Source organism: Mustela putorius, unplaced genomic scaffold (genome assembly GCF_011764305.1).
Source record: "Mustela putorius furo isolate JIRA1106 unplaced genomic scaffold, ASM1176430v1.1 tig00003871_pilon_pilon_pilon, whole genome shotgun sequence".
NCBI lineage: Eukaryota > Metazoa > Chordata > Mammalia > Carnivora > Mustelidae > Mustela > Mustela putorius.
In genome coordinates this window covers 8,242,047-8,252,415 of record NW_025422023.1, presented here as the reverse complement: position 1 = coordinate 8,252,415, position 10,369 = coordinate 8,242,047, and positions in this window count along the sequence as shown.

Here is a 10,369-nt window from a genome sequence, read left to right as displayed (position 1 = left end):
GTCTTAGAATTTCAGTTTTATTTAAATTATCTTTGATTTTTGAAACAAAGCTATCCACTTGATAGTTTCAGAAACAAGAACTGTCACAGTCATTTTATAGACGAGTAAAATAAGACTCAAAGAAAAATTTACTTCCATTTTAGTGCCATATTACAGCACTAGAATGGGAGGAGTATCAACTGCTACAGGTAATTTACATATATGACAGCATGCATTATTTTAACAGCTCCTCAAGAAAATTATTTTTTCTCCATTTTTCTCCATTAAAGACTAAAGGGCTTTAGAAAATGGTTGATCTAATGTTATTTACCCCCAAAGCCAAAGTCTTCCTGATATACTAACTTCTCTCAGCAAAATGAGGAAACCTACAGAATCTCTAAAAAACTGTCTGGACCTCCTTTTTTCCCACTCACCTCCTGAACTAATAATGAGCCTTCAACTGGAGCAATAAAACTTCCATTGCATTTTATTGTTGCAGGAAAAATGGAGCAGATAAATGGAGGAAAGAAACTAGGATTCAGTATAAGACCTTCCTAAAGGTTTAAGATCAGAGCTGAGGGGTCAACATAGTTGACATAAAATTTAAATATTTTGTATTAGGAACTCTGCTAACCTATGGGGATAGATGACCAAGAAAAATACTTTGCCATTGAAGAGTTTGCTATCTAGTATGGGAGGTTGATGATGTCTTCAAAGTACAACCAATTTGATCTTAATTCTTTCACATCAAGATTTCCAAGAGAACGTAAATAGGATTTTTCACGGAACACAATAGGCTTTGGTAACCAAATAAACTTGAAGTCTCAGTGGCTTAATACAATAAATGTTTGTGTGTTGCTGAAACAAATTCAGAGCAGATCTATGGTTTGGAGGTGGAGGGTTCTGCTCCATACAGTCACTCAGAGATCCAAACTGGCACCATAGGAATCCATGGTCTCAAAGTTTTCCATGGAAGAGAAATATAAGGCATAGAAGATTCATACTTTCTCTTTTATGCAGAGAAGTAATACATGTTACTCCGCCATATATCCTCTGGCCGGAACCAGCCACAAGAACCTACCTAATACAAAAAGTTGGGCACTCAGTAAGCAGTTAAAGTCTTGGCTACAGATCTCATCCTTGACAATAATCCAAATAGGATGATATAGAACATTGTAATCTGGGAAATCTCTCCACAGGTTAGCAGAATATTGAACTGAAATACAACATCCAGGAGAAAAACCAAACTAGAACACCTCTGGTAGTCTCTTCTGAGGAACATATATTAGGTTAAAAGTCAGAATCCTGGAAGGGAATGACCAAAGAAGATTAGGAATGAAATATAAAGAGTGAGTAAGGTAACTTTTTTTTTTTTTAAGACTTTATTTATTTATTTGTGAGAGGGGAGAGAGAGAGAGAGAACATGAGAAAGAAGGTCAGAGGGAGAAGCAGACTCCCTGCAGAGCTGGGAGCCTGATGCAGGACTCAATCCCACGACTCTGAGATCATGACCTGAGCTGAAGGCAGTTGCCTAACCAACTGAGCCACAGAGGCACCTGTAAGGTAACTCTTTAGCTGAGTTATGTGTATAAAGTGGTTTATTAAGAGGAATGAGCCAACACAGAGACTCCATTCTAACTTTAAGTTTATAGGTTTCTATGAATACTCAAAAGCTGTTCCTACAGTTGGCTTTCTTTATTTGGAAAAAGAAAGAGGGGGAGCCTACAGTTTTTAGATAATTAACTTTATTCCCCATTTGTCTGGAAGTTTATTTTTTATTTTTACTTATTTATGAAGACTTCTTTTTTTTCTATTTATTGGACAGAGAGAGTGAGAGAGCACAAACGGGGGGAACAGTAGAGGGAAAGAGAGCAGGGACCCCAACGCAAGGCTCAATCCCAGGACCCTGGGATCATGACCTGAGCCAAAGGCAGATGCTTAACCATCTGAGGCACTGAGGCACCCCTGTCTGGAAGTTTAGAAAGGAGAAGTAAATAAATCACTTCATCATGCTTTTAAACTGGTTCAGATCTGGTCCTGTGAAAAATTCTTTTGAGTATTACTAACTGGCCACCGAGATGAACAGTGCAAAAAAGGATTTGGAAAACTAAGAACAAAAACTAAAATGAATGAATAAAAAGAAGTAAAGCCTAGATAGGTTAATTAGCAAAACTAGATGGGTCATTTATCAAGTGAAAAGTGAAGTTAACTTAGATGCGATTCACTTACATGTCATACTTCTGTATGAACATACCTGTGAAAAATCCCTGGTATATACAGCACACTAAGAGTGTCTTTTGACATTAGAAAATAATATTTCCCTAAGACACTATTATTTCTGGCACACCAAAAATGACACATCTGAGCAGAAATCCTGGTCATGTGATATATGGCAACAACTGAGCTAAATGGAAAGTTAAGTAAACTATTAAAGAACTTTATACTTGCCTGTTTATTTCTGAGTTCATTTACATGTTCCAGAATGTTATGGAAATCATCATACCTATGCTTTGTAGATATAATAAAATACATTATATTCCATTTTATTCCCAAGAAGTTCTTAGAAAAATCTCATTTTCTTATTCATATGATCTCTATAATTAATGGAACAAATACTCTTCAACTCAATTTTGTATATTAAAAAAACAATTTATGAAAGTGATGTCCAGAATGCTTAAGGATGCATTCTGGAATGCAGATAAGGATGAAGAAAAGGCAGTTAAACTTTTCCACAAGAAGAGTGGTTGAATGAAAGAATGGGCTGCCTCAAAGAGTAATGGGTTCCAATCATTTCAACTGTTGACATGCAGGCTCACTTGTCATTTGTCAAGGGGATTCCTGACAAATGACAATGTTATGTAAATATCTGTATTAAAGTAACTTTTTATATATCTTTTTTTTTAATTTCCTTATGGCTTTTTTTTTAATTTTTTATTTTTTATAAACATATATTTTTATCCCCAGGGGTACATGTCTGTGAATCACCAGGTTTACACACTTCACAGCACTCACCAAAGCACATACCCTCCCCAATGTCCATAATCCCACCCCCTTCTCCCAAACCCCCTCCTCCCAGCAACCCTCAGTTTGTTTTGTGAGATTAAGAGTCACTTATGGTTTGTCTCCCTCCCAATCCCATCTTGTTTCATTTATTCTTCTCCTACCCACTTAATCCCCCATGTTGCATCACCACTTCCTCATATCAGGGAGATCATATGATAGTTGTCTTTCTCTGCTTGACTTATTTTGCTAAGCATGATACGCTCTAGTTCCATCCATGTTGTCGCAAATGGCAAGATTTCATTTCTTTTGATGGCTGCATAGTATTCCATTGTGTATATATACCACATCTTCTTGATCCATTCATCTGTTGATGGACATCTAGGTTCTTTCCATAGTTTGGCTATTGTGGACATTGCTGCTATAAACATTCGGGTGCACATGCCCCTTTGGATCACTACGTTTGTATCTTTAGGGTAAATACCCAATAGTGCAATTGCTGGGTCATAGGGCAGTTCTATTTTCAACATTTTGAGGAACCTCCATGCTGTTTTCCAGAGAGGTTGCACCAGCTTGCATTCCCACCAACAGTGTAGGAGGGTTCCCCTTTCTCTGCATCCTCGCCAGCATCTGTCATTTCCTGACTTGTTGATTTTAGCCATTCTGACTGGTGTGAGGTGATATCGCATTGTGGTTTTGATTTGTATTTCCCTGATGCCGAGTGATATGGAGCACGTTTTCATGTGTCTGTTGGCCATCTGGATGTCTTCTTTGCAGAAATGTCTGTTCATGTCCTCTGCCCATTTCTTGATTGGATTATTTGTTCTTTGGGTGTTGAGTTTGCTAAGTTCTTTATAGATTCTGGACACTAGTCCTTTATCTGATATGTCGTTTGCAAATATCTTCTCCCATTCTGTCAGTTGTCTTTTGATTTTGTTAACTGTTTCCTTTGCTGTGCAAAAGCTTTTGATCTTGATAAAATCCCAATAGTTCATTTTTGCCCTTGCTTCCCTTGCCTTTGGCGTTGTTCCTAGGAAGATGTTGCTGCGGCTGAGGTCGAAGAGGTTGCTGCCTGTGTTCTCCTCAAGGATTTTGATGGATTCCTTTCGCACATTGAGGTCCTTCATCCATTTTGAGTCTATTTTAAAGTAACTTTTTATATATCTTACCTCTGAACTATTTGCTTTTATTCATGTCTTTATGTATCAAAAACCTTAAGAGACTGATTCCTATCTGGGCCCCTGGGTGGCTCAGTCAGGTAAGCATCTGACTCTTGATCTCAGCTCAGTTCCATCTCAGGGTTCTGAGTTCAAGAAAGATCCAGAGAGATAGATCACTATCAAATTAAGAAGTTAGTTTGAGGTAAGAGGACTGTCTTTATAGGTCGAGTAGTAAAATTGTGATGACCCATTGGCGAATGTGAGAGAAAATCTTTCGAACCTTCAAGAATAAGTTTGTCGTATCTTCTTTCACTTGAGCAATATGAAACATACTGGTTTGGAGCCACTGGAAGTTGACTTTAAAAGAAACACAGTAATTAAGGAAAATATTTTACTGGCATAAGTTAGGCCAAATGACAAGGCCTGTCCATTACTGATGCTTATTGTCCATTTGGCTGTGTAGGATAGGGACTTAATATCTCCAGTATCATGGGTCCTAAATATCTCTCTGTCTTCAGCTCTGATCTCAATACCTTCAGAAGATTCCATGATTCCCATTTCAGATAGGCAAGTAATAAAAGTAAGCTATTAGTTTCATCCTCCATTGAAAAAAGTACTTGATATTTAAAGTACCTTAAAGTGGAACATGGAATGAATCCCTGAAAATAGGAGTTAGAAATCTATTTAATCTGATCTCAACAGTATTTTGGGATTTACACCATTTCTTAGGAAACTGGTTAATCATTCTAGAATGAGATGGTTTGTGTAAAATGCTAACAACCTGAATATATATCACTGAACTAAGATAATTTCTTTTAGCCTGAATATTCTAGAAGTTTAAGGTTATTTGTTTCAATATATACTTTTAGAAGACTTTCTGAATTGTCACCTAATTCTCTGAACAACGTTCATAGTTGCCATAGTGATTATCCCCATAAATCCAGAGCAGATAAAGGTCAAGTAACTCACTCAAAACACATGATTAAGGGAGGGAGTCAGAATTTGAACCCAGGACTCATGTTCTTTGCCAGTTTATGAGATCGTTTTTTGACATTCTTTCCATTTTAGATGATTTTATTCAGTGACAAGCTGGCAGAGAAAAAGAAGGCAAGTATTGGGAGGAAGTTTAATTTGAGGGTGTAATAATGGTGCCAGTTGAAATTTTCTTAGCACCATAGAAGTTAACATAAACTCATCAGTGTTGGAGGCTTCATTATACAATTTCTTCAGTGTCAAAGATGGCAGCGACCAGCCTTAATGTGTTTTTGGAAAGAATTCTGAGATGGCTTTTGCAGAACTTCACAAGAGCTTATCTTTCAGATTAGACAAGGAATACAGAAGACATATTGTGTAAAAATAACAAAAACATCTTTTTATCTCTCAGGCTAGGGTGGTTTAGCTCTCTTCACCTGTTTTCTTTCATTAAAGTTCTCTTAAATCACACACTTTCTAAAAATTCAAGCATTTCAGGGACATCTGGGTAGCTCAGTCAGATAAGTGTCTGCTCGAGTCATGATCTCAGAGTCCTGGCATCAAGTCCTGCATCGGGCTCTCTGCTCAGTGGGCACTCTGAGGGCTTCTCCCTCCTCCTCTATTAAGAGATCTCTCTCTCTCAATAAATAAATAAAAATCTTAAAAAATATTCAAGCATTCCAGTATATTGGAATAAAAAATTTTTATATAAATATTGCCTCAAAATTAAATTGAATTTTTAAAAGTATCAAGTAAAATAAGGGCTTTGTTTATTTGTTTAAAGATAGAAATATATACATTTCTTCTAGAAAATCTTTTAAAAACACAAATATAAAACTATCCATAATTCACTATCTAGAGATAAGCCACTGCTGACATTTTCTTTTTCTCATATGCAATAAACCAGAAAGTTCATACCCCAAGAATAAAACAGTAACTTTATTTGAGCATTCATCAAAATTGGATATTGCCAGAAAATATAACCAATTATATTTGACAGACAAAAAGTATTATCTCAATTCCTGAATATCCATTTCTTTTACTTCTAATGACATGAATACGTTTTTTTTCCCATTTGAGTATGGCATATGGCATATGAACAAACTACAGTGAAAGGACAATGGATCTGCTTTTGGAAATGTGCAATACAAATTCTATGCACTGGTGTGACACTTCAGGAAGACAGCTTGGAAAGCTGCATCGCAGTTCTTCTCTCTGCCTTGCCCTTACTCTGCTGTCTTCAGTACAGGGACTGCATAGTGTCTCCGGCTTAAGACTCACAGACACATTCTTAAGGAAAACATATGAATATGATGACATAGCACAGGTCTGTATGGTATCTTTGGCCATTAAAGTGGAGAGCTGAAGATTTCCAGTGCTTTTCTTTGAATTTCACAGAACTGGTTTTTTGTTTGTTTGTTTGTTTTTTTTAGTCACCTTTGTGAAATGATCAAGTCTACAACAAAAATAAGTACCTATTATTTAAATTTCTTTCCTGGCAAAGTTAAGATATTAAATATTTGTTTTGAAAAGAAAAAAAAACCTTCTGTGGAGGTTTTCTGTAAAACCTTCTATTTCTTTTTTTGTGATGTTCTTTTGTCTGTCTTTCAGTAATAGAGTCATTGGTTTATTGTTGATTAGCAAGAAATCTTTACATATTAAGGATATCAAATTTTTATTTTGCATTTTTTTTACAAGGTTTTCATTTGTCTTTTCATCTTAGGGTGTATTCTTGTGCCAAAAATATTTTAGTTTTTTTTTTTTTAAATTCAATTAGCTAACATCATTAGTTTTTACTGAGTGTTCAGTGATTCATTAGTTGCATTTAACAGTGAGTGCTTATCACATCATGTCCTCCTTAATGTTCATCACCCAGTTACCCCACCCCAAACACACCTCTCTTTCCACAACCTTCAATTTGTTTCCCAGAGTCAAGAGTCTCTCATGGATTTTCTCCCTCTCTGATTTCTTCCGATTCTATTTCGCTTCCTTCCCCTACAAACATCTCAGCTCCTTCCACAGTTTAGCTATTGTGGACATTGGTGTTATGAACATTGGGATGCAGGTGCCCATCCTTTTCACTACATCTATATCCTTGGGGTAAAGACCCTGTAGTGCAATTCCTGGGCCCTAGGGTATCTCTATTTTTAACTTCTTGAGGGATATCCATACAGTTTTCTAGAGTGGCTGTACCAGCTTGAATTTCCACCAACAGTGTAGGAGGGTTCCTCTTTCTCTACATCCTCACCAACATTTGTCATTCCCTGTCTTGTTAATTTTAGCCATTCTAAATGGTGTAAGGAGGTATCACATTGTGGTTTTGATTTGTATTTCCCTGGTGGCAAGTGATGTGGAGAATTTTTTCATGTGTCTGTTGGCCATTTATATGTCTACTTTGGAGAAGTGTCTATTCATGTCTTTTGTCCATTTCTTGACTGGCTTATTTGTTTTTTGGGTGTTGAGTTTGATAAGTTCTTTATAGATCTTGGATACCAGCCCTTTATCTGATATGTCATTTGCAAATATTTTCTCTCATTCCACAGGTTGCCTTTTAGTTTTGTTGACTGTTTCCTTTGCTGTGCAGAAGCTTTTTATCTTGATGAAGTCCCAATAGTTCATTTTTGTTTTTGTTTCCCTTTCCTTTGGAGACGTGTCTAGTAAGAAGTTGCTGAGGCTGGTTGAAAAGGTTGCTGTCTATGTGTTCCTCTGAGATTTTGATGGATTCCTGACTCACATTGAGGTCTTTCATCTGTTTTGAGTCTATCTTTGGGTATGGTATAAGACAGTGTTCCAGTTTCATTCTTCTGCATGTGGTTGTCCAATTTTCCAAGCACCATTTATTGAAGAGACTGACTTATTTCCATTGATATTCTCTCCTGATTTGTTGAAGATTAGTTGACCAGACAGTTGAGAGCCCATTTCTGGGCTCTCTATTCTGTTCCATTGATCTGTGTGTTTATTTTTGCACCAGTACCATGCTGTTTTGATTATCACAGCTTTGTAATATAACTTGAAGTCAGGTATTGTGATGTCCTCAGCTTTGGTTTTCTTTTTCAACATTCCTCTGGCTATTCAGCATCTTTTCTTGTTCCATGTTTGTTCCAGCTCTGTGAAAAATGTTGATGGTATTTTGATAGGGATTGCATTGAACGTGCAGATTGTTCTGGGCAGCATAGACATTTTAACAATGTTTCTTCTTCCAATCCATGAGCATGGAATGTTTTCCCATCTCTGTGTCTTCTTCAATTTCTTTCATAAGTGTTTTGTAGTTCTTAGAGTACAGATCCTATACCTCTTTGGTTAGGTTTATTCCTAGGTATCTTATGGGTTTTGGTGCAATTGTAAATGGGATTAACTCCTTAAATTCTCTTTCTTCATTCCCATTGTTAGTATATAGAAATGCAACTGATTTCTGTCCCTTGATTTTGTACCCTGCCACACTGCTGAATTGCTGTATGAGTTCTAGCTATTTTGGGGTGGAGTGTTTGGATTTTTCACATAAAGTATCACATCATCTGTGAAGAGTGAGAATTTGACTTCTGCCTTGCAAATTTGAATGCTTTTTATTTCTTTTTGTTATCTGATCACTGAGGCTAGCACTTGTAGTACCATGCTCAACAACAGTGGTGAGAGTGGGCATCTCTGTCGTGTTCCTGACCTAAAAGGAACAGATCAAATCTTCTGTTTGGTGTTATACATAAAATGTCCTCACCAACCCAGCTATATGCAAATAATCACCCATGTTTTCTTCTAGAATCTTGCTTTTGTTGGTCACATTTAATTTTTTAACATAAAAAAATTTTATTTTGGTATTTGAAGCAAAATAGGGACCTAAATGTATTTATTTTAATGATTAACAACTTGTCAAAAACCGCTTATTAAGTAATACATCCTGCTCATCACATGTACTAGTTGTTCAATTTGCCTGTATTTAATATCTCTCACACATACACATAGCTGCAGATATATCTAAGTATTAAATGTATGTATAAATATACATATACTTCCTATTTTATGCAAATGATCTATTTCTTCTGGCAATCACCATCATTTTAATGAATTATTTTACTTTAAAAATACTTTCTGATCTGTTAACAAAACTGACCCACCATATCACTCTTATTTTTCCTTTTTTTTTTTTTTTTCTTGCCTAAGCCATTTAAAAATTATTTCTTTAGGTACCTGGGTGGTTCAGTTGGTTGAGCATTCAACTCTTGATTTCAGCTCAGGTCATGATCTCAGGGTTGTGAGATTGAGCCCCAAGTCTGGCTCTAAGTTCAACAGAGAGTCTGTTTAATTCTCTCTTTCTACCTCTGCCTCTCCCCTGGCTCATGCATGCTTTCTTGCTCTCTTTCTCTCTCAAACTCTCTATTAAAAAAAAAAAAATGATTTTCTTCTCTTTCTGTCTTTTTGTTTTTATTTAAATCCAGTTCATTAACATACAGTGTAATATTAGTTTCAGGTGTACAGTTCAGTGATTCAACACTTAACATACCCAGTGCTCATTATAGCAAGTGCCCTCCTTAAATCCTCACTTATTTAACCCATTCCCTCACCTAACTCCCCTCTGGTAACCATCAGTTTGTTCCCCATAGTTAAGAATTTTTCTTGTGGTTTTGCCATTCTTTTTCCCCCCTATGATTATTTGTTGTGTTTCTTAAATTCCACATATGAGCGAAATCACATGGTATTTGTCTTTCTCTGATTGATTTATTTTGGTTAGCATTATATTCTCTAGCTTCATCCATGTCAATGCAAATGGCAAGAGTTCATTCTTTATTATGGCTGAGTAATATTCCTTATACTTATATATACCACATCTTCTTTACTCATTCATCAGTTGGTGGACATTTGGGCTCTTTCTATAATATGGCTATTGTAGATAATACTGCTATAAACACTGGGATGCATGTATCCCTTCACATCAGTATTTTTGTATCTTTTGGGTAAATTCGTAATAGTGCAATTGCTGCAACATAAAGTGGTTGTATTTTTAACTTTTTGAGGAACTTCCATACTGTTAAAAATGAATTTTCTTAGTTTATGTTTTAATTTTAGGCTTTTGTGGGTTTTTTTTTTTTTTTTTAATTTACAGGTCCTGTCTTTTAAATACACATCATATTCTATTATCAAGCATTCTTGAAATAGGTATCTAGTCTTTTTCATGGAAATGCCTAGCAGTTAGTGTTGAGAAGTCAAAATGCTCTTGGAACCAGCATAGCAACAAGCATGGTCAATATTAGTGGTGACTCTGTGTT